This window comes from Canis lupus, chromosome 1 (assembly GCF_048164855.1).
Source record: "Canis lupus baileyi chromosome 1, mCanLup2.hap1, whole genome shotgun sequence".
Taxonomy (NCBI): domain Eukaryota; kingdom Metazoa; phylum Chordata; class Mammalia; order Carnivora; family Canidae; genus Canis; species Canis lupus.
The window spans coordinates 79,948,310-79,973,511 of NC_132838.1; the positions used below are offsets into that span (position 1 = coordinate 79,948,310).

The following is a 25,202-nucleotide window of genomic DNA, read 5'->3' on the forward strand; positions in this document are numbered from 1 at the left end:
AATGCCAAGTCATCCAAAAATGGAGGGATGAGATTAGGTTCTGTGTAACACAAATAGCGTGATCCTATCAATATGATCTAGCTGCAATCCCTTTGTTTGTATGTCTAGCATATGATTAATACTGTATTTCAAATCTGAAGCAGGAGGGAGATAACAGTAATACACAAATAAAGAAGCCATTACAAAGGGGAGTCAGGAATCCAAGGTTTGTTAATTAATCATCTGGACAAACAGGACGTTGTCTCCTCACATTTGAGCCAGTGTTACCATCCAGATTTATATTTTCAAGCAATCATCTGCTGATGAGGCAGGGATAGACCCAGAAGATCCAGAAGTTATCCTCTCTGATGTTTTTAAAAGCATGGCTCCTGTCTTAATTTAGAAGAATGAGAAGGAAGAGACTGTCCTAAGTACACTACAGTTAGAAGAAATACAAATAAAAGCATTTACAGTCATCTCTACTTTTCACAAAGAGACTGCAAGTACTATGGAAGTACATTTGTCTGTGTTTCATTTCTGACTTGCTGATCTGCAATGGGCTCTGGTTAGCACCACACTGTTCTGCCTTCCTTTGTCACCAACAGTGGTCACGAATTTGTTGCTCCAGGAGTCTGCTGTAGCCCATGCAATCAGCCCGCCTTGGCAGAAAGCAACAACCATTTCATTCTGCTCATGGATTTTGTGGGTCAACAATGTGGATTGGGCACAGTCAGATAATTCCTCTACTCCGTGATGTCTGGGGTCTCATCTGGTAAGATGAGTGGCTTCGAGTGACTGGAACAGCTGGATCCGGAATCATCTAGAGGCATCTTCACTTGCACATCTGGTGCCTGACATGGAATGACGCAAAAGCTGGGCTCAGATGGGGCCGTCAACTAAACTGCCTACTTGTGCCTGTCTCAGAGGCATGGCCTTCTTCATAGTGTGGAAGCACCACAGTGGTCACTTTGTACCTGGTGGCCAGGGCACCAAGAGTGATGATTTCTGCAAATAAAGCCTTTCCTGATCTAGACTAGGAAATCATATGGCATCATTTCTTCTGTACTGTCTGGGCTGAAGCATCCCTGGCTTACCCAGGTTCAAAAAGAGGAGACCCAGACACCACCTCTTGATGCTGTCAAAGAATGTGCAGCCATGTTTAAAATTGCCACATCTTAAATGTAGATAAAGCAAGAGAAGAAACTAATATTGATTAATTGCCTATTATGTACTACACACTACTAGGAATTTTATTTACAACGGGTCTACGAAGAAACTATTATCATCTCCAGTTGATAAGTGTGGCATCAACAGCTCAGGAGTTAGCAGGCTTACCCAAAACACACAGCATTGTACAAAAACCCTGGTCCATTTGATGCCAAAGCCGGGTACTTTCTCACTACTCATCACGTCTGTGAGTACTTGTTATGTACTATAGACAAGGCTACGTCTACTTGTTTTTTTTAATAAAAATTCTTTTCCAAATGAAGGTGTCCTCTTTTGTTTTTTGTTTTTTGTTTTTACTAATGTGTTTGGAAAGTGTAGTGTTTTAGCCATCAAGCTTTCATTCATATGACAACCAAAAAACTCATCAAACATCAAAAACTAAATACTTTCAATGTATTTAAGGTATTTATAAATAAAAGATTATTCACTTCCTATTACTTCTGTAATGAATTACCACCAATTTAGCCACTTAAAACAACACAGATTTATCATCTTATGGTTTGGGAGGTCCGAGTCCATAATGGATCTCACAGGGCTAACATCAAGGTGTCAGCAGCCTGAATTCCCTCTAGAATCCCCAGGGAGTGGGGGTCATCTGTGTCCTGGCTTTTTCCAGGTCCTATGGGCCACACCCATTCCTTGGCTGGAGGCCTCTCCCTGCATCTTCAAAGCAGTGATCTCATCACTTCAACCCTGCTTCTGCCATCACACTTCCTTCTCTGACTCCCAAGCCACCTGCCTCCCTCTTTCACTTGCCAGTCCTCTTGTAAGTACACTGGGTCCAGGTGGATAATCCAGAATATTCTCCCCATCTCAAGACTCTTAATCACACGCGCAATGTCCCTTTTGCCATGTAAGGTAACATATTCACAGATTCTGGGGGTTAGACTATGGGCATCTTGGGGAAGGGGCATCATTGTGCCCACCACAAAGTCTATCAACAATGACAGCCTGAGTGCACGCGTCTATCTGTGCGCTCCAGTTAAACAGCCGCTATAGTCTGTCATCCACTCCCATGACTGTGTTATGTTTACCAATTATCGGGCCGTTAATTACAACATTTCCTCTCTTACATCCAAATTAACTATCTCATCAAGCTCACTAAAGACACGCATTCAGCGGTCCCAGAGGCTGCAGACAGGCTCGCCCAGCTGCACCCTTCGAGCCCCACCGAGGGGAAGGGTGCACGGTGCTCCCCCAAGGGCGGCTGGCATTCCCTCGCAAATCCCTTAACAGACAGGCACACCTGTGTGTCCCAACATACTCACCCATGCCTGGAGCTCACCCCACATATCCGCAGGGGTACCCTAACACCTCCCTCCGTGGTGTGCAACATGTCTGATCATGCCCAAGAGGGGGAGAGGAGATGTGAGATTTCAAGCGGAATGTCATGTCTCAACATGACAGGTGAGTGTGTACCCTTTTTCGACACCCCCCACCTCTTAGCCCCCTCCCCCAGCTCCAATAAGAAGAAAGCTGCTCAGTAGAAAGGCCTAAGGTTGAATCTTAAAGCCCCGATTTTCATGCAGACGTTCTCATTTGTTCAAGCTTCGCATTTAACCACAGGCCATGACTGGAATTTATTAACTTCGCTAAAACTGATGCTACGAGGTCTTCAGCCATTGTGTGGTGGCTGTTTGCTTAATTATCCATATCTAAAGAGTGGCTTTGGCTGATTTGTGATTCTTTCAGCTTTCTAGGTCTATGTAGCCCTCCGTTCAGCAACAGCACACAGGTCATTGAGTACCTACTGAAAAGTGTCCTCCAGAATAACCTGAAGGACTCACCAGTGGGAACCTGGTGCATCATCCTACACTCAAGGGGATGTGTGGCTGCTGGTGCGAAACCAAAAATCCTCTCTGGGTGGGCAGAGAAGGGCTCGGAAACACCAGCAAATGCCAGAGAGAAGCTGGGTAATTTTATTCCAATTATACTCTTCATGCCATGATGTCACAGCATAAATTTGTACTTTTGCATGCAGCTCATGCTGGTGTGATGACAGCTCTTAAAATATTGAGTGATTGTGGGCCCGTCAGCATAAAATTATTCTAACATGGTGCCTTTATTAGTGCTTCAATAAATGCCATTCTTCTTGTGTTCTGAGGTGGCATTTGCAAATGAGCTAATTTCTCTGCAGTAAAATAATTGTGTTGCATTTATTTTGCAGGGGTGAAAAAAAACAGTGCTATTACATAAAGGGGGCTTTTTTTCCCATCAAAACCACATACGCTGTGGTTAGTCAAGTTTAAAAAAGAATGCATTAACTAAATGACTAGGTAATTATTTAAATGAACATGCTGCTTTAAAAAGCTGTAGATGGGATAAACACCTGTAAAAAAAAATCCCTTGTTATTACAAAAAGATGTGGCAAATTAGTCACAGGAGTATCCATGCTCCCAATCCAGGGGGAGAAGGTGTTTGCTGATTGGTGACAAGCATTTGAGGGGTTCAGTATGGGTTTCTTATCTTCATGCCGCACTGGATTTACTCTGCAGAAACAGTTGGATGGGACCGGGAGAGAATAGGTAAGGTTCACATTTCACCTTTCACATTTCACTGTCAGCATCCTCCAGCCTGGAACCCTGGCCTCTTGATGTCTCAGTGCGAGGACCCTTCCGTGTGTCACTCAAGGGCGCTGCCCATGAGAACCACGCAGGCAGCTGCACATTCAGGGAGTCGGCTGTGAATCCTGCAGAAACTCCAGAACTGAGCAGACTGAGCCTCCAGATGAAGAAATTAACCCCTTGCCCAAATTTCTGATGCCACCTGCCTCTTGCAAAATACAAAGAAGGGAGGGAAGGACATAAAAATAAGAGAGGAGAGGAGGTAAATGAGTAAGTGCAAGGACACGAGAGAGGATTAGTAAGAAAAAAGAGAAAACTGGAGAAAAGAAGTACAGAAAAATCATCCTGAGAAAATTCTCTCAGAGAAACTGCCAGTTCTGAGAAATAAGAAGTAGTGTTCAAAGATTTTATTTATTTATTCATGAAAGACACAGAGAGAGAGGCAGAGACACAGGCAGAGGGAGAAGCAGGCTCCATGCAGGGAGCCCTATGTGGGACTCGATCCTGGGTCTCCAGGATCACAACCTGAGCCAAAGGCAAATGCTCAACCCGTGAGCCACCTAGGTGCCCCTAGGAAGTTATGTTTTAAGATAAGCTAAGCAAATCCCACTGTAATGATAAACCGTGAAGTTTATTCAGGCCACTACTTCAGAAGTGAAATAATGAGGTTCCTTACTTCCACACTGCCGTGAAGACCTGAATTCTTACCTCCCATGGACAGTGTTCCTCCTTCATGGCCTGTGAACTAGACAAAAGTAAAAGGGTGTTTAGCTTTAAGAAGAATTTAATTTGTTCAAAGGAAAGCAAGACATCATAAAAATGTTTTAAATGGGAAGTAACTAGGGTTTATCTGCCATGCAGCAGGCACCACTTTGGCGATCTGTATTTATCCATTTACGCACTCAATTCCACCCTCCACAGGAGCTCTAGGTACTGCTGCTGAGAGCTGTGGAGCCGTGGAGAACATTTCCTTACAACTTGAATGTGGAACATTCAAAGGAAGAGCACAGGTTCAGACCAAAATGTCAGCTTTCCAACTGGATTGAGAAGTAGGGCTCCCGCGGGAGTCTTCAGCAGGTTTCCTAAAACTTTACCCTGAGTCATACCTGGCCACCAGCAGAAAAACCACAGGGGCAGATGGCATAGAGGCAGATGTGGAGAGAAAAGGTCTTGAGCCTGACTCACCCAGTTCCATCACCCAATTTGTCAACAGGCTCTTTCATCCCTGGGAAGGCAGGAGGGAGGGCCAGGGAGAAGTCCAATGTGTTCATTCCATCATCCGACAATTTCTCCTGTCTGGGAAGTAGAGTGGAAATCATACCCCTTTTATAGAAGCATGACAAGTGAAGAAGATGTTGTCCTATAACAAAGTCCCCTGTTGCAAATGGGAAAACTGAGATCCACAAAAACTAATCGCACCCAAGCTTATGTAGGCAGTTAATAGAGTTGAAATGTAATCTCTGATCCGTTTTCAGCACTGACTATGCTATTATCCACTGCACTGTGTTATGTTTTTAAAAGCAGAATAATATTTATAGGGAAGTAGGAATGAGAAGTCATGCCTCTTAATGAATGAGAAAAAAAAATTTATTTACTTTTCAACATCTATGTTTCAGGCAGTCATAGGCTTACCAAAGTATAGACACAGAGTCTGAAGTCTGTTACAAGTGAGTTCTGTTCTTAAGAGACAAAAAGCTGCTTATATCATCACTTTTAGCAGAACTTAACTTTTGTGAGGACTAGTGCCTTCAAACTGGGGTTGATTTTGTGTACCCAGCCCCAGGGGACATTTAGCAATGTCTAGAGACAGACTCCCTCACAGCAGGGAATAATTATCTGGTCAAAACTATCAATAGTGCCATAGTGGGGAAACCCCGATAAAGAGAAAGTAGGTAGACAACTCCAAAGTAGTATTTAAAGGAAGGTCTTTAAGTCAATCTTTTCCAGTGAATGCCAAAAACCCAACTAGAGAATTTTGGGGTTGCACTCCTTTATCTTCAAATAGCTTTACTTAAAATAAGAGTCTCCCTGCAAATAAATGGAAGCAGATATTGCTTTAAAAAAATAAAGATTATTTATTTGAGAGAGAGAGAGCATGAGAGAGTGAGGGGCAGAGGCAGAGAGAAGCAGACTCCCCATTGAGCAGGAAGCCCGAAGCAGGCTGCATCCCAGGACCCTGCGATCATGACCTGAGCCAAAGGCAGACACCCAACCCACTGAGCCACCCAGACACCTCCCAGATATTACTTTGAATATGAGAGCTAGCTGAGAAAAAATGAGGTACTGAAGATGTAAAAAAAAAAAAAAAGAAAAAAAAGAGGAAGGAAAGGGCTGTTGCTGGCCTTTGGAAAAACAAAACAGACTCTGGTTTCCAGAGGACCTGGAAGAACAAGGGAAAGAGATGGGGGAAAGTTGCCTACTTTATTATTTTTGTCCAGGGCCGATCTTAGGTCCAACAACAAAAACAACCCCAACCCACCTCGAAAAAATCTGTCCAGAGATTTCCAAAGGACTAATCTGCATTTGTCCAAGAGTTACAAAGCTGTGTACAATGCTCTGAGATCTGGCTGATCTGACTTTGAAGCTTGGCAATGCCATTTTCTTTACTGTTTGGCCCTGGGAACGTCACAAACTCCCTGGGCTCTAGTTTTCTCATCTTCATAGTTTTGAACTGAAGCAGATTAGTGTATGGATTTAAGGAGATACACTGAGAGGGACGCCAGGGTGGCTCAGTGGTTGAGTGTCTTCCTTCAGTTCAGGGCATGATTCCCGGGGTCCTGGGATTATGTCCAACATCAGGCTCCCTGCGGGGAGCCTGCTTCTCCCTCTGCCTGTGTCTCTGCCTTTCTCTGTTTCTCGTGAATAAATAAATTAAATCTTAAAAAGAAAAAGAGGAGAGACACTGAGACCCCAGCCCAAGTAGAGGCTCAGCAACTGGGAGAGCTTCTATTGCTCTGACAAGACAAATTCTAGGCCAACTAAGATCCCTGCTACATTTAATTTTAAATGGCCTTAAATCCTCTATGACATCAGAGGTAGAAATCAGTAAATAGGTGAAATGGATCTTTCCATGGCAAGTGTCAGATGTCAAAACACAAAAACATCACGTGGCATCACATCAGTGGTGCTTTCCTCAAAGGTCCTTGGGACCAAGAGTAGCACTACAAATAGCCTCAATAAAAAAGATCATGTGACTTTCACAGCTGAAACTCTACTTAATGGTCTCTAAATTAAGTTGCTAAAATGGAGGGGAGAAGTTCTCAAAATAAAGGGCAATTTTAACAGGACCTAGAGACTGATGTGCCTGAATCTGTGTCTAGGGCACACGTTAGTGCTGAGAGCACGGACGTCCCTAATTGTCTGATCTACATGACACTTCTCAAGGGGGACTGTGATGCCAGGAGGGTTGAGATGAAGCTTACCTTACACTCCAAGTGTAGCACACTTTACTGAACAGGCTCAAATTAAGTCATTTTCCTTTTTCCTTGTGTTTCATCTTACTTTCTTATAAGAAGAAGAGAAAAAACCCCAGGAAGATGTTGTAAGGATTAAGGCTCCTTGTGAGTGACAGAAATGTTCGAGGTCTTCTTGGGTATGCTCTCTAACATATCTCACTCTAGGCACGAGGCCATAGGCAAGCTTCTGTACCTCCTAGCCCTCATTGTTTCCTTTTGTAAAATAAAGGCATTGACACAAAGAACTCCAAGGCCTTGTGATCCAGGAACCTGAAACATCCCTTGGGAGCTTGTTAGCAGTGACTCTCATCCCACCCAGACTGAAAGAATCAGGATCTTTACCAAGTTACCAGAACAAACCATATGCACTTTCAGGTTTGAGAAGCATTGTACGAAGGCCCATTCCAGCTTCATAATGGTATGAACCCATGAGTTGGTAAGGAAAACTAGCAAATGGGAGGCAAGACGTTGGCCCTTGTAGAAAAGTTAAAACATATTTCATTGCTCTCTTGGCTCTCACCCTAGGATTTCCTTCATGCCTTGTGTCTGATATGCACAACTATTGAGGATCCAATAGTTGCTGAGTCAGCTGGGGCAAGCAAGTAAAGAAACATATTTAAGTTTTTCCTTTTACTCTTCTGTGCTCAAAGCTGTGTACGTATGGTGGCAAAATATTCTGCTGTGACTTTAATTTGTACATACTGGGAAAGGCATCATAGTGTAACACTGACCAGCGCTGGCCAAGAAGCCCAACAGACCATCTGAATTCAGTTCTGCAACTAACAAGGTGTGATTTGGAGTCCTTACGATATCTCAGTCTCCTCATCTGAAAAAAAATAATGGGAATAAAAAGAACCCATTTAATTAAACAATTATATATGCCAATATTTGCAAAATCCTCTGAACAGAGCCCGGCCCATGGTAAGCACTACATAAACCCTTGGCTAAATAAAATCCACCAATATATAAATGTTTCCATTTATATGTTATAGTTATAACATAAATGTTATAAATAAATGTTTATTTATTGTTAATGCTTCCATTTCCCTATTTTGCTTTCAACCATAGGGAAACCAGGCTTAGCCAACGCTCTCTTGTAGTAGCATCTTTGATCAAGCACAAGGCTTTTATAATTAGCATCCAGGCAATACACTTATTGTAATTTTGCTGCTAATTTTTCTTTTCAGATATTACATATATTATAGACATGAATCTATGATCTATATAAATAATACAAAGAGTTTGCTCTAATATATGCTATATACACCCTATTTAATAAGCACAACAGCCTTCTGAGACAGCTGGGCTCAGCTTCTCCATGTTGCTGATCAGAAAACTAAAGTGTAAGTGACCTACCTAAGGTCAGGGAGCTGCATGGAATGTGAGGACTTGAAATCAGGCAGTCTAGCTTCAAAATCTGTGTTCTTAAATACTACACTGTGGCATCCTATACACTAACCACTGAAGGCCCTGATACACCACCTCTGTCACAGGGGCTTCATCATTTCTAGTTTTATTTAGTGTTTATATCAGTAGTTGTTGTCTTAAATTCATCTTAAACACAGCATCCCTTCAGAGACTGCTTCTCTACTTTTCTGTGTAAAGCCAACCGAAACAACTTGTGCAGTTAGTTAATCACTTCCTAAATGCTTAGTAATAACAATGACATAACATATTACCAAACCCCAATGACATCACAGAAAAGAAACCGACCAACCCTGAAAACATCTTTTCCCTCCGAAGTTCCCCTGGATGTGACTGTTGCATTTAGGCTACATTTTTTTTTTTTACAAGCTGTTTATACAAAATATTTGAAAATCCACTTGGATAAATTATCCCGAAAGCCAGTAAATGACCCTTTTATGCCTCTTTGCAAAGACCGGAGCCAGTAGCCAATCTTTACAATCCAAGGGAGAAAAGGAAAGGCAACAAAATGACGCTGCAGTGGCACACAGGGCCTCTAAAGTTATAATAGAGATGTTTCCGATCTTGTTATGCATACTCTGGCATAGGCAAACGGCTTAGAAACAGACAAGGGAGCCTTCAGGCTTCTTGCAAACACAGGTGGGGGGAGCCTCCACCCGCGAAGGCGGCCACCGGGAACCCGGGGAGAAGGGAGGCCGCGGGCGCTCAGGGCGCATGCGCGGCGGGGGCCAAGGTGCATCCCTAACGCGGCTGCAGCTGCGCCGAGAGCCTGCGGCCTAGGGGGCCCGCGCACCGCCCCGGCCTGCAGGCCCCTGGCCTCGGCCCTCTGAACGCGCACGGTATTTAGGGCCTGAACCCCCACTTGGCCTAACCTTCAGGGGGAGGCCGCAGAGCTCAGCTCAAATGCAGCCTGGAGACAAACTTCGCCTGTTGAGGTCCCAGCCCCGCCGCTGGCCATGTGCGTGACGCTGACGAGCTCCTTACCCCCCTTCCAGCCTCCGTTTCCCTATTGGTGGAAGAAGGAACATAGTAGTTTTCCAGATCCTGAGGTTACTGCGAGGATCATTCCAGCTAATGTGTGTAAAGTGCTAAGGGAAGTGCCTGGGGTGTGGTAAGCGCTGGGTAAATGTGAACTATTTCTGCCTAATTAGGTTGTACATTCCTCCCTTGTACTTCTCTCTATCCTACGCACAGTCAAAGCAGAGCAATTTGCATAAAGTAGGTGCTCGGAAAGTGTTAGAAAGGCACGTTGGCGCATTTTTTTTTTTTCAGGCCTTGCTCTCAGGCTCGAGATTTGCAAATCACCGTCGGAGATCCAAGGGCCAGCTGTGTTGCAATCAGCTGGGAAACTTTAAAAATATAGATTTCAACCTACTCCCCTGGAGATTCTAACACTGAATGTCTAAGAGGAGACCCAGGAATAGTCCGAAAATAAAACCAAAGAACAGTCAAGCAAACTCCCCATGTACCTACACTGTGCGCCCAGCTGCCCCTCTCAGCAGTCTTCTCCCTTCTGCTTTTATGTAAGGAGATGCTGACCGGAAGCCTAAGTCGGAGGAGTGAAGGCTCGGAGGGTGGAAAAGAAAAAGAAGGCTGGGTAGTAGATGGTAGGAAAATCAGAGAGGAAGACGAGGAGCAAGAAAGAGAAATCTACATCCCGTCAGTGAAGCCAAAAGGACCCTCCAACTGAAGCCCTTGCCATGCAGGGACCCTGCAGTGACACTCACCCTGGTTAAGACTGACCTTGACCCCGGTGACCACACTTGGTAAAGAGTAGGGTAAAGAGATACCATTAAATCTAACAGAGTGTGGTTTTGCCAGACAAGAGCAGGGGCTCTGCCCCAGAAAAAAAAAAAAATCCTGATTGCATGCCAAACACAAAATAGAAATTCTGGGCAAAGTTCCCAAGTATAACTGGCTCCAGCTCTGGCTCTGGCTTCTACTCTATCCCCATTCCCCCCAGGCTGAAGGATCTTTGAAGTGGCAAAATGAAACCAAATACTGTCCTTTACCCTTCATCTGGGCATAAAAATTTCAAACAATGCTTCGTGCCCATGTCTGGGAGAGCCCTTCTCATTTCCCAATCCCTGACAAGCCTAACTATTCCTTTGCGAAAGGAAACAACTAAGAAAAAAAGTACAAGACATAAAAAAGATATAAGAGTTTAAAAGAAAGGGATCACCATGAGAATTCAGAGCAAATGTCTTCGTATAAAATAATAAATTGACTACAAGGAACAAAGAAGGGCTTTAGAACATCTATATCATGTGTTTACAATAGAAGTCACCAGCATCTGTTTCTATCAAACCATATCAGACACGGAGGTAAAAAGCACAAATAAAAAACCTAATGAAATTAATAGAGGCTGCCTTACCAGTTAGTTATTTAAGGAATTCTAATTTGTAAGGTAGTAGACCAACTAGAAATTCCCCCCAACACAGGGAAAGCAGATAGTTTTAAATGGTTACAGAAAGCTGAGGACATGGAAGACAAACGTATGGGGATTTGATAAAGTTGTAAAGGGAATCTAAGAAGAGTAAAATAGACATCACCAAAGCAATAATTAAAGGAATAAGAGAAACTCTTTTTACCTGAAAATTTGATTTTGAAGATTGAAGTATTTTGCAAAAAAAAGAAGAAGAAGAAGAAGAAGAAGAAGAAAGAAAATATAATGAAAAGAAACTAACACCTAGACATATATCAACTTTTTCCTTTTAAAAGATCCCTCTGCTAACTAAACATATTGTGGTAATCATTTCACAATTTAAGTCAAGCCATTATGCCACACACCTTAAACAGTGATGTATGTCAATTACATCTCAATAAAACTAAGGGAAAAAAGAAAACTATAGAGTGCTTACCAGAATGTGAGATGTTAGGCATTAAAAGCTGCCTATGTATGATAAAAACAAAATTAAATAAAAATAAGTAAATAAAATCTCCCTCAAACATTCTGACAGGTGTGTGCACAGATACATAGGAACAGCTACAACACACAAACTCTCATACACAAAGAACAAAAATCAGACAGACATTTGCTTTCTTTGTAATACTAAGTGAAACAACTATCACAAAGACAACCATATTTTGAAAAATAGTGACTTCAAGTTTTTGATCAAATCTAAAGGAAACCAAAGGAAAGATCATAAATATCCAAGAAATCAGACCATGATACCACTATGTATCGTTAATGAAAGAATTACTTAAAAACATAGTCTAGCTGCCAATAGATGAATTAAAATAAGCCTATTTGACTCATAATTTCAGTACACTAAATCTAGTAATAGTTCCAGATATTTTGAGTTTTCCTGAGCACCAAATTCCCATGAACCCTGACCTCATTTCAATACCCTCAAATATCTATGTCCTAAGAATAATGACAAAAATATATTAATTAAAGTAAGTGCTTAGTGGGGCACCTGGGTGGCTTAATTGGTTAAGCATCTGACTCTTATTAAGATTTAGGCTTGAGTCATGATCTCTGGGTTGTGAGATCAAGCCCCACGCTGACTTAAGATTTTCTCTCTTCCTCTCGACCCCCCTCTAAAAAATAAAAAATAAGTGCTTACTATATGTAAGACGTCTTATATTCATTATCCCAAATCTTTTCAATTACCCTGCAATAGACTCTATTTTCTACTCTTCAGAGATTTAAAAAAAATAAATAAACCTTAGGGAGATTACATGACTTTTCAAATACATCATTAATAAGTGACAGGGTTAGTGTTCAATTACAAACACTTATTTCCAAAACTCAAGCACTTTCTATTGTCCTATTTTACCTCCCCAGGAACCACAAGTCTATCATTTGAGAGTGGGGATTCCTGGGTTTGGCTTTGGTTAGAGGAAAGAAATGCAAGTGACTGGGTGCCACTCCTCAGGACACATTCCCCTCCCGGTATTGATGCATGACAATATGCATGGAGCATTGCCAGACAAGGAAATGTGCCTGAGCACCAGTGATTAGATTTGAGGGGGGCGTTTTGTGATGCGGGCATGACTGTGTGGTTAAACTCTTTAAGTCATCTGAAACCCAGTCACCCAAAATCTCCACCCTAAGTCACATGGTTGGTCTTTCTGGTATGGCTAGTCCCACCTGAAAACTAGCAGGTGTAGTCCTCTCCATCTTAAGATCCAGTGTGGCCAGTTCTGGCCTAAGCAAAGATACTCTGTTAGGTATGGCATAGAGTACATCCTGGAAACAGTTACATGACCCGAAACATGTCCTTACTGAGTTTGGTTTTCTGATACAGCTGAAAGTATCCCAACTTCTCATTGTCTTGTATTTTACTTTGTGCAATTATTCTCTAATTATTCTAATAACATTAAAGACAAATTAACATGATTACAACAAGACACACTTTATTCTATTTGAAAATATTCTAGGGGCACCTGGGTGGCTCAGTCAGTTGAGCATCTGACTCTTGGTCTCAGTTCAGATCTTAATCTCAGGGTCATGAGTTCAAGTCTCGCATTGGACTCCATACTGGCTGTGAAGGCTACTTAAAAAAAAAATTCCATGCTTTACATTTTTTCTGCAGTATGGGGTATACTACTCAGAATCCCTCATGTACTTCCAAGGCACAGAAAGAATAGAGACCAAGAATAATTAGACTGTTAATACAAAGCAATACAGGAAGTGGCCTACTTTTTGTTCATTTGGGAAATAAGATTGAGGCTCAGAGCAGGAAGTACCCAAGGTCACATGGCTATTGATTCACAAAACTTGAACTAGAACTGAATTCTATTGATGTGACCTCTCAGTAATGTCCCACTCTGTGTATATAACTTTCCTGTCATAATTTAATGTGTGTATAACTTGTTTCAGACCTTTGATAACTGCGCTGATTAAGAATGTGGATTCTGCAAGGCTTCACCATGCATGAATCCTGGTTTCACTACTGAAACCAGTTATGCATACTGGAGATGGTCACTTAACCTATGTCAATGTCCACATTTGTAAAATAATAATATGTATCTCACAGGGATGCAAGAGAGTTAAGTGAGTTTATATAAACAGAGAACCTAAAACAGTGCTAGTCATGTGTGAATGGGCTATGTTGTCACTATTGTTAATCTTAATCCAAGGGCTATGTTCAATAAAAATAAATATATATAATTGCAAACACTGTAAGGAAACTTTGTTACCTATCTCCCTCAGGAGTTACTTCTCATCTCAGGAGAGAAATCTTGAAGTCTTCCACTTTCCAGAACCCCCAGGCATGTTGCAGGAGTCCTAAGAGCCATATTCTCCCTTCCACATACATCTTTGGTTTTTTTAAGATTTTATTTATTTATTCATGAGAGACACAGAAATAGGCAGAGACACAGGCAGAGAATGAAGCAGGCTACATGCAGGGAGCCCAATGTGGGGCTTGATCCCAGGACCCCAGGATCACGCCCTGAGCCGAAGGCAGACGTGCTTAAAGGCTAAGCCACCCAGGTGTCCCTTGCACACACATCTTTAAAAAGGGGGGGGAGGGGAGACCAAAATATAAAATGATAAGAATAGGGAATGTGTACAGGGAAGTGATCAATAGAGTACCTGGTTCATTGTGGATCCTCACTAAATTAGTATCCCCTCGACTCCATCAAGATTTTCCTGCATGATGTTTGTCATGTATTCCAGAAAACTTTCCCTCTATTCATTTACGTCTTTTTTTTAAAAATTGAAGTGATTGAGTTTTCAAAGAGCATGATATCAGTCTTTTTTTTTTTTTTTAAGATTTTATTTACTTATTCATGAGAGACACAGATGCAGAGACACAGACAGAGGAAGAAGCAGGCTCTCTGCAGGGAGCCAGATGTGGGACTCAATCCCAGGACCCTGGGATCATGGCCTGACCTAAAGGCAGATGCTCAACCACCGACCTACTCAGGCGTCACTCTATTCATTTACTTCTTATTAAGCCTGAAGCTAAGTAAGCCATAAGCCAACCTCAGTCATGTGAAAATTGGGAATACATATGTTCTGGTAACGACAAGCCAGGGCTGTTCTCCATCAAAGCATCCTTCATTTTGGTTAAGACAATAGGTCACAGGAAACGGGAATTTGCAGAAAACCCTGCCTGGCCAACAGATAAAGCCATTGTTGGCAGTAAACATTTTGCATGAATTAGTGTATTTTTCCTACACTAGTGCTTTATCTCTAACGCTTCTTCCTTAGTGTCCTTGGAGTGGGACGAAGAAGTTGCAAGAACACAAAGAGTCATAAATAGATTGAAAAACTCCAGTGTGTATACAAGCAGCTCCTGAGTAAGAGAGCGGGCAAGAGAGAAGGACTGAGGGGAGAGGACAGTGCATACAAAACTTAAACTGGCAAAGGAAACATCAGGCATTTTTATTATCTTAATAAAACTAGAACTTCCTCAGATCCTTGGGGAAGGGCTACTCTTGCTCTTCAGTCTCATTTAAGGCAGCATGAAATAATTTCTCAAATGGTCCCTGAGTCCTGTCTGGGCCACGCCGCTGCTCTCCAGATGCCCGACTCTAGCTCTCATCTTCCTTCTGGAGTCTTCTTGATTCACTTATTCTCTTCTTATTGCTCTTTGAGTCTTGTCCCCAGGGAACTCTGCTCCAGAACAGCAGGGCTTTCTTGCTCATCATCTCAGAACCTTGTTATGTATCAGCAGGCAGGCTTCACCTCTGGTGAGCTGACCTGATGGAGTGAGAAAATAAAAATGTGCTCCATGCACTTCACCCCTCTCTTCATGGGAGATCAGTAACATCTACTAAGTATGCTTCCTGCATTTAAAATGGTTTTCTAGGGATGCCTGGGTAACCCAGTGATTGAGCATCTGCCTTTGGCTCAGGGCATGATCCTGGGGTCCTGGGATCAAGTCCTGCATCGGGCTCCCCACAGAGAACCTGCCTTTCCCTCTGCCTATGTCTCTGCCTCTGTCTGTGTGTCTATCATGAATAAATAAATTTTTTTAAAAAATGAAAATAAAACAAAATGTTTTTCTAACTAGTCCTTCCAATCAGTTTTCCCATGGAGAAAGGGCACCAGTATTGGAGATAGAGTCCTAAGCTCTATTACAAATCCAACACCAGCCCTCTCCTTTTGGGAAAGCCACAGACACTCAGACTCTCCATTTGTAAAATGGTGATAATTACACCTATATCTCAGGATAACTGTGAGAATTAAATGAGATAATGTTTGTAGTGTAATTTTGGAAATGTGTTGGCATTATATATATATAAGCAATATATATGTATATAAAACAAAAACATTTTAGTCAACACAAAGGTCAGTTTTCCTGCCACTGGGAGCATCTTCTTAGACTGGCAACTCCTTCTGAGTAAACAACATCGTCCCCACCAACTGGTTGTAGCAGGGATGGTCTCTTGGCTCCAACTGGGCAAATCATATGGCAAATCATATTCCATCTCCCAGGAACTGAGAAACAGAGCACAGAAGCCAATTCATTTAGTTGTAGGAAGCTAAGCTGAAAGACCATAACAGTATGGGAACCGAGGTCACTATGGTGGATAGACAGATGAGTGAGCGGAAAAGGCAGCAGGTAGAAAGAGAGACCAAAACAAACAAAAAGAGAAACAGAAATGAGTGTTATATGTAAAGAGAGGAGGGAGAAATCATGGAGTCCATCTCTGTGACCTGAACTATAAAGAATATACATTAGGCTTCTTTAAGAGTTTCCAGTGTAATCAAACAAATCCCATAGAAAAATCCCACTGAAACAAAGTTTGAATCACACACACAGGGAGAAAGATTGAGCAGGAGATTCAACCACAGCCATATAAACATAGATGCAACCTCTAGCCCTCTAGCTTCCATCCTGGGGCAGACTGGTACCACGATAGATAAACAGATCAGTGTTGCCGGAGGAGCCCCGAGAGAAGAAATCAAATTGGGTGAAGGAAAGTGGGCTATTTTGGGACTGCACCCAAAAAAGCAAAAAAAAAAAGGAACCTCAGTAAAGACCCACAGGCATTGCAATCTAAATGCATCACACATATTCCTCTCCTTGCAATCATCACTCTCCAAAGAGATGCCTTGGGCTCAAAGCCTCAGCCTCTCATACAGAGGCAGACAAGTCTCAAAAGCTTTAGGGGGAAATACATCAATCAAGGCATTCTTTGGTAAATGTGAAGAACGTTAAGATGTTGGCGAGGCTGGTGGCCTGTTATTACCATCAGTAGTAATATATGCTTCTACAGAAGTGCTCAGATGAGGGGAATTTTATAAAAACAGCACCGTGTTATTATATATTATAATGAGGAAGGAAGTGTGTGGGGGGAGCAATTTTTAGAAAGTAGGATAACAAAGAGATTAAATATTTTCCAATGGGATGCCAGAAAGAACCAAATTGATCAGAAATTGGTGAAAGAGGGATGGCAATCAAATAAGGGTCCCATGGGTTCCTGGCTCTGCCATTTTCTAGCTGGTGACGGTGAGCAAACTACATTATTACTCTGTGCCTCGTTTTCCTCATGGGTAAAATAAGGATAATAATGATGAAATATTTACCTCCTAGGATTGTTTCAGCAATTAGATGATAATTGTGTAGCACCTGGCACCTAGCACACCCTCAGTACGTTCAGCTGTGATTGTTGGCTTTAGCTAGACTTTCACTGAAAATGGCAATGAGAGTAGCATTTGCATACAAGTGGTTTTTTTGGGAGGTGATCTTAGTAAGGACTGGTAGGGGGTTGCAGAAGTTTGATAGAAAAGGTAAGAAAGCCAAAACAGGGAGCCTTAATGAGCAGTTATCATGGTGGGCAACTGCGATTCAATTTTAACAACAGGCCAAGTGCCTCTCTGTCATGGTGCTTCAGGCAATGGGAAGGAGAGACATGTGAGGGCACTGGAGCCATCTTGTTCATCCCAGAACCGTCACTACAATGGGGCACAGACCAACCTGCCTTTGATAGACTCTAGCCAGCATTTTTGTTAAAAGAACTGAAATATCTAAAACCATAGCTTTGAGGTTTGAAATTATGAGGAATAAAAATTCCAAGCAACCTAGTTGTTTCCATGAAGCATGTACATCTAGTGGGAAGGAAATCACTGAATTCCCAGAGGGAAATGAATATCCTTTAACTTTCTAAACACATTCAAGCAAGGGCTTAGTGAATGAAACCTGAGGTTCCCCATGGCTTTTACCCAAGCTTGGAGGACCATGAGGCCACTCTAATATTTAATAACCCATATTTCACCGGACCTTCATCTTCCCTTTCAAAGCTTCATTCTATCTTTTCATCCTATTATTTCTGGATGAGAATTCTCACATTTGTTTCTGAATCTGTCAGTTGACAACTCAAACCTACTACAGAGCACCTCCCTTCTGACAAGGTGGCTCTTTCCAACTGTAAAAGCATTGATGTCTCTTCTAACGTAACTGTCTCCAGATGTTCCCAAATGTCTTTTCTCCAGTCTCCATACAGTACTGCATTCTCTGCACACTCTATGCTACAAAACCCTGTTGTGTGCTGGTAACTCTGCAGTGAACACCCTTCTCTCTGCTCTGTCACTATCCACTGCCTAATGCTAAAACAGAAAAGCCTGGGTCCTTAGGTGTCACAGAGTCTCCCTTTCTAAGCAGCTTCTTCAGCTTTCTACCACAGTTTATCCACAGGACTCAGGCACAAGCCAGCCAGGAACATAGACCCCTAAAGGGCCCACTGTAGGCTGTAGGACCCCACATGACTCATTTCCTCACTTACTCCCCAATAGCTCTCCTACTCTTCTCTCATTCATCTCCAGCCACATTGGCCTCCTGGATGTTTCTAGAAAACACAGGAAGCTCCTTCCAGCATTAGTAACTTTGTACTCGCTTTTCCCTCCACCTGTAATGTTCTTCCCTAACATTCTCCAAAGTTGACTCCTTTATGTCATCAGATTCCCTTAAATGTCATCCTTACCATTGGTGCTAAAATGTCTGCTGTCTGCTCTGGGTGGAATCACTATACTCACTGAAAGCTAAGCTTCTGCTTAGCTTCTGTAATGCTTCTGCTTTAGGTTTCCCCATGGAAAGGAATTTGAGTAAGATTTAGAAGATAGAGATCATCATTCTTGCAAGTCTGGGCAAGTCAGCCTCACTGCACAGCCCAAGAAGTCTAGCTTCAAGAGCGGTCTTGTGCTACTTCTTGAGCTTTGCTTTGATCTGTGGCTTTTCCAAATGGGCCAGTGACTGCTTCTGACTCCCAGTCTGAGGCTTTCCACACCTTCACTCTCCAGTTCCTCCCACATTCACTTGACTCCTTATTCCTGCAGCACTTAAATTGCCTCTGTTTTCCCACGAGGAAACCAAGCTGATCCACCACCACTCTGAAGTAGCCCTCAGTCCTTTGCTATGTCACCTCTGCCCTTAATTCTCTCCCCAGCACATCTCATTGATATTTTTGACTTGTTCATCTATTTGTTTGCTCTCTGGCTCCATTGCTGTTGGACCCCTATGCCAAAAAGCACAAATGGCACTATGGCTGTTTTATTCACCGCTGTATCTTCAGTACATGGCTTATAAGAAATTTGTTACTACAGCATAATCTAACCTGTCCTGACTGCAAAGAAAGTCCTACCTTTGAATAAGTTTTAATAGGTTCTTAGGATGCCCGGGTGGCTCAGCGGTTGAGTGTCTGCCTTTGGCTCAGGGCGTGATCTCAGATTCCCGGGTTCGAGTCCCACATCAGATTCCTACATGAAGCCTGCTTCTCCCTCGGCCTATGTCTCTGCCTCTCTCTCTCTCTCTCTCTCTCTCTCTCTCTCTCTGTCTCTCATGAATAAATAAATAAAATCTTTTTTAAAAAGTTTTAATAGCTTCATAATTATAAAACTGGTAAGACAGAAGTACAGGAATAAGAAGGATATCATTACCTGAGAATCCCAACAAATATATTCATACATAGAGTAGAAACCAGTATGATTTTCACTTCCTTTGCAAAGGGAGGACAAGTGGAACAATTGAGCACCCACTATAGCCACGCCAGGAACTGAGCTAGGCACTTTTACATAAATTATCTCTTTTACCTGCTTATCAAATAGTTTCTGCAGCACATGTACTGAGATTAAGGCAGGATTTGATAAGCTGCTCAGCAAACTCAGACTAGATGTGTCTCTGTCTTAAATGTCAAGATCTTAACTTGTCCCTGATCCTGTTCTCTCTAGCCAAAATACAATAGCAGGCTCCTGGAAGGATAAATGGACTATTTAAGACTTCCCAATGGAAGCAGAAGGTCATAGTTTGCTCAAAGAGCAGCTCAGAGTCTAACATTTAAGGTAAGAATTTGTACCTACGCTGATGGCTCACCTTAACACCATGAAAATTTTTGGTTGGACATCCACCAAAGTAGGAGTGAAATTAAAACACTACAGTGATCACGTACATGTGTTAAGTGATAACAGTCCACCTCATTTGTCAATGGTGTCCTTCTGATGAGCCCCACGCCATATTTCAATCACTGACTTCAAATGAACTATGGGTAAGACTGCAGGGTTCACCCCCTGTGGTTTTCTGCTCCTTCCCAGGCATATCGAAACTTTCCAGGCCTCATGAAGATAAATGCAGTCACATGATTAATAGCAAATGATTTGTGCCACTTTTGGTCAAGACACTGAAGAGGAGGTGTGAGTGCTCTATGCAATCTCTCTCTCCCTCTCACAAAGATGCTGGAAACCATGTTTGTGTGTGCGTGTGTGTGTGTGTGTGTGTGTTTAAGATTTTATTTATTTATTTAAGCATGAGCAGGGGGAGGAAAGAAAAATAGGGACAAGCAGACTTGCCACTGTGTGGGGAACCCAACTCCAAGCTCAATCCCAGGACCCTAAGATCATGACCCCAGCTAAAGTCAGACGCTTAACCAACTGAGCCACTCAGGTGCCCTGGAAACCATGTTTTTGAGGTGACAGCAACACAAGATGGTGGGCTTCTCGAGCCTGGATCTGAGTAACTGTTTGGAGCAAAGCCTTCTACTGTAGACCCATGTAGGAAACTCATGTGGAAAATTAAATCCCTTCTGTTAAGCTACTAAGATGTGGGGACTGATTTGTTACTACAGCATAACCTAACCTCTCCTGACTGCTAACAACTCCAAAATGCACTTCTCTTATAACAATTTCTACTGAGAAGTGAGTAACAGTGAGATTCCATGTAATGATTTGGAAGGACATTACACTTTTTTGTCAGGTATTCAAAAGTATTTTGTACAGATTGTCTCTTTTATGCATATAGCATTCTGTGATAAAAACTAGAATGATCATTTCCATGTGAAAACTAAGGCAAAAAGAAGTAAATTGATTATCCATGGATAACCACAATTCATTGGAAAGAGCTAAAAAGAAAAATCCATATGGACTTATTCCCAGCTTCAGGCCTTTTTCATTCACAAAACAATCTCTTGGGCTTTTCTGGGCTAGCATCCATTTCTTGCCTCTTATAAAGCCCCTTACCAGAATGCCACAGTGCTAAAAGAATGGGGAAAAAAAGTATAATAGCTTTTTGGATATAAAACCTGAAGTAATTGTATTGTATGGCATGTCTGTGGCCTTAATGTAAATTTTTTTCTTTTGATTCCTTCCCATTCTGCTAATAGCATGCCCTCCAGAGTAATCAAGTTACCCAGCCAACTAAGCTCTTGCATTACTAAAAAGTATTACCCGAGAACAGCATGCAACCACTAAAGCTTTTTCCCCCATCCTGTGAAAAATGTAACACTGGCTAAAAAGGAAAGCCATTCTTGGAACCAGTTTGGAGTTTTGTTGGGTTTTTTCCTTCCTCTCAGCTCATACTAACAATTTAAAGGCTGAATAAGAGTCAAGGATTATATTCAATTCATTGTCAACAGTAACTATTTGACTTATTACCTTTCAGAATGTACTTAACAGCATATTCAGATATAGGAATAGTATAGGTATAGATGGATTTAAAATTTTCAATAGGAAGGCCTTTTAAAAATCAAATCAAATGGAATTTTTTAAAGTTTGAATAAAAGTAAATAAAGAGTAATAGGTGGGTTAAAGGAAATAAACTTATTTTTAATAATTATCCTATTCCACCCATGAGTTTTTTTGATTCTTGTTATATGGAATCAATTTATCCAAATAATAATAAAGATGACTGGCATTTTAAGAAGTCATTACTACCTCCTCTTAGTATTTGTTCACAATCCAAATCAGGAAGCAACACAGGCAGGAGAACTCCCAGTGAAGAGAAGACTCTGTGAAATCTGAGATAGAATTGGTTTACCTGGTCTATGTTGTGTACATAGTCTATGTGGACCTCAGGAAAATAGCCCATTTGATGCCATTGCTTCATTTTCTGTAATTAATGTGGACTCTCTCACCTCACAGAGGATTTCTGTTCCCTTCTGTATGTCTCATTTCTGTATCTTCCCATCTTCTGACTTAGGCTTCATCTTCTATTCCTTGACTGATGCTTAGCTTTTGAACTTGATTGTGTCAGGCAGTTTTTATTTATTTGTTTTGTTTGCTTTCTTGTTTTGTTTGTTTACTCTCAGATACATTTCTTTTGTGTCCTCTGCTCTGCTGTATTTTCAAATTTCCTTGACAACTGGCTTTTACCTCTGTCCAGCAGGGTAGGCTCCAGTGGGAGATTAAAGGTGGGAGAAGCCAGGTAGTGTTTCTCTCTCTTCCCCTCACCTCTCCTTCCTTCTCTTCCCCTCCTCTCTCTTCTCTCTTTCCCTCTCCTCCCCTCCCTTCCCTTCTCATCATCTTCCCTCACCTCTCCTCCTATCATCCCCCGCCCCCCCCCAACCTCTTCTGTCTCTCTACCCTGCCACTCTGGACAGAATCTCTGGAAGGGTTGCATCTCTTTTGTGAGTTATAGATACCACTAAGAAGTTGTAGTCTCTACAATCTTTGTGTTATTTTCTAAAATTTTTATTGTTTCAACTTCCCTAGTTAGACTTAATCATTAATTCTAGGATTATTTTGCTTTTGCTTTTGTTTTTTTTGTCTACAATATGGTCTACAGTAGGAGTAATACTCTTTTTCTAAATATGTATATCTGAATGAGTCAGCACCATTTATTGAAAAGATTATTCTTTCTCCCACAGATCTCCAGTTTAATCTTTATTATAGATCAAGTGACCTTATAAGGGTGAGTCACTTTTGGACTCTATTGTTTCATTGATTAGGCTATCTTCATATCAATATCGTACTATCTTAATTATAACAACTTTATGATAAATCTTGGTATCTAGTATTGTAGCCCTGCAACTTTGTTCCTCTTCCTCAAAATCATCTTAGCTAATTTTACCCCTTTATATTTTCATATACATTTTAGAATCAACATGGCACTTTCCAGGAGAGATAAATAAGAGAGAGAGCAAGAGAGAGAGATGACTGTTAATAAATAAACCAACCAACTTGGAATAGTATTGTATCTATAAATCCATAGGGGAAGGGCTAATGTCTTTTTAATATTAAACCTCCAAACATGTGACCGTGGTTTTGGCCCATATTTTGGCTTCTTTCACAACTTTCAATAGATTGGAATAGGGTTATTTAATTTTCAGTGTAGAGGATCCTCACAATTCCTTTGTATTTATGATCAAGTATTTGATGTTATTTGATGCTACTGTAGATAACATGTTTTTAAAGTTTAATTTTCTAATTGTTTTGCTAATATAGAGAAAAATTGATATTTGTTTATTGACATTTATTAAGTGTTTCACTAAGTTCACTTTTTAACTCTTTGTAAATTGTTTTGGATTTTCTATATTTACATGTCACCATTTAATAATGAAATTTTATTTCATCATTTTCAACCCTTATATATTTTATTTATTTTTCTTGCCTATTTTCAGGAGCTAGGATGCTGTGTCATTCCTGATATAAGAGGGAAAGCCTTCAGCATCTCATCATAAGTATGAGGCTGGCTATAGGTATTTTGTAGAATACCCATCTTAGTGTATTTGTGCTGCTATACCAAAATACCAAAGACTGGGTATCTTATAAAGATTTCAAAATACGAACTTGGGGGAGGCATACAAACATTCAATATGTAGCAATACTCTTCATCAGGCTGATAATGTTTTTCTTTATTATCGGTTTGCTAGTTGCTATTAAGTATTTCTATCATGAACCATTTTTTTATTTTTTCACATGCTTTTCCCACTATATTGAGATAACTATATAATTTTCTTCTTTATTTGGTTAATTTTTTATTTCAATTATTTTCAAATATTAAATTCACCTTTTGTTTTCTAAACAATTTGGTTGTTATATATTAGCTTTTCCATACATCACTGGACTTGCTATTTAAATATTTTTGTTTAGGGATTTTGCACCTATGTTTAAGACATTGACTTATAATTTTTATGTTTTGTTGTCTTTGTCCAATTAGTTATCAGTATTACATGTTGGATACAAAAAGTATAGGGAGTTGTTTCCTCTTTTATAACTTCTGGAAAAGTTTGCCTAAATATTGTTTATTTGTTTCTTCCTTAAATATTTGGAAGAATTTAGAAATGATGCCATCTAGGCCTAGAGAATTATTTGTGAAAACTGTTTATCTGTGGATTCAGTTTCCTTCATTGATATAAAACTTTTCAAATATTCTATCTTTTCTTGAATTTGCTTTGGTAAACTGTAGTTTTCTACAAATATATCTATTTAAACTGAATTTTTACATATATTGGGATAGACTTGTTTATAATACGCTGATGTGAGTTTTAATGACTGTATGATCTGTAATAATGTCCTCTCTTTATTCCTCATATCAGTAATTTGTATTTCTCTCTTTTTTATTTATCAGTTTTGCCATAGGATTATGAATTTTTAAAAATCTTTTGAAGAGTCAAATGTTATTTTGTTGATATGTTCTATATACATATGTATTTTATTTCATTAATTTTCTCTCTTTTTAAAATTTTCTCCTTTTTACTATCTTTGGTCTTAATTTGCTGTTTGTATTCTAACACCTTTATATGCTCAGATCATTGACTTTCCAGCCTCTCTTCTTATCCAATGTACACAATGAAAACTCTAATTTCCCTTACAATCATGGCTTTAGCTGTATCCTTCATGTTTCAATATGTGAATGCTCTTATTAACAGTCAGGTTGTGTTTTTTTTTTTAAGATTTTATTTATTTATTCATGAGAGACACAGAGAGGAGAGACAGAGAGAGAGAGAGAGAGAGAGAGAGAGAAGCAGACTCTATGCAGGGAGCCTGACGTGGGACTCTATCCCAGGTTTCCAAGATCATGCCCTGGACTGAAGGCAGCACTAAACCGCTGAGCCACCTGGGCTGCCCAACAGTCACTTTTAAATATTTTCTAATTTCCATTATGATAACTTTTGGTTCATTTCAAAAGAAAACTGCTTCATTTCCAAATACTTGAGGACTTTCAAGATACCTTTTTATTAGAGAGAACACACTTCTAATTTCAGTCATTTGTTATTGAGACTTACTTTCTACCCCATATGGCTTTCTGTAGTCAATTTTGGGTAATGTTCCATTTGCACCTGAAAAGAGGTATATCCTGAAGTGTAGTGTTCTATGTTTGCTAATTGGGCCAAATTAGACAATTATGCTATTCATATTGTCTCTATTTTTATTGAATTTTTG

General features: G+C 40.8%; 1 long non-coding RNA gene across 1 annotated transcript in view; it reads right to left on the bottom strand.

The window, feature by feature from the left end:
• Positions 1 to 3,315: 3,315 nt before the first annotated feature.
• The window catches only part of LOC140620574 (uncharacterized), a 117,921-nt gene continuing 96,034 nt past the window's right edge, over positions 3,316 to 25,202 (bottom strand). The window contains exons 3-5 of the long non-coding RNA XR_012020355.1: positions 4,956 to 5,066; positions 4,479 to 4,515; positions 3,316 to 3,978 (exon numbers count right to left, since the gene is read on the bottom strand). This is a non-coding gene — a long non-coding RNA (uncharacterized lncRNA). The remainder of the gene's footprint in view (positions 3,979 to 4,478; positions 4,516 to 4,955; positions 5,067 to 25,202) is intronic.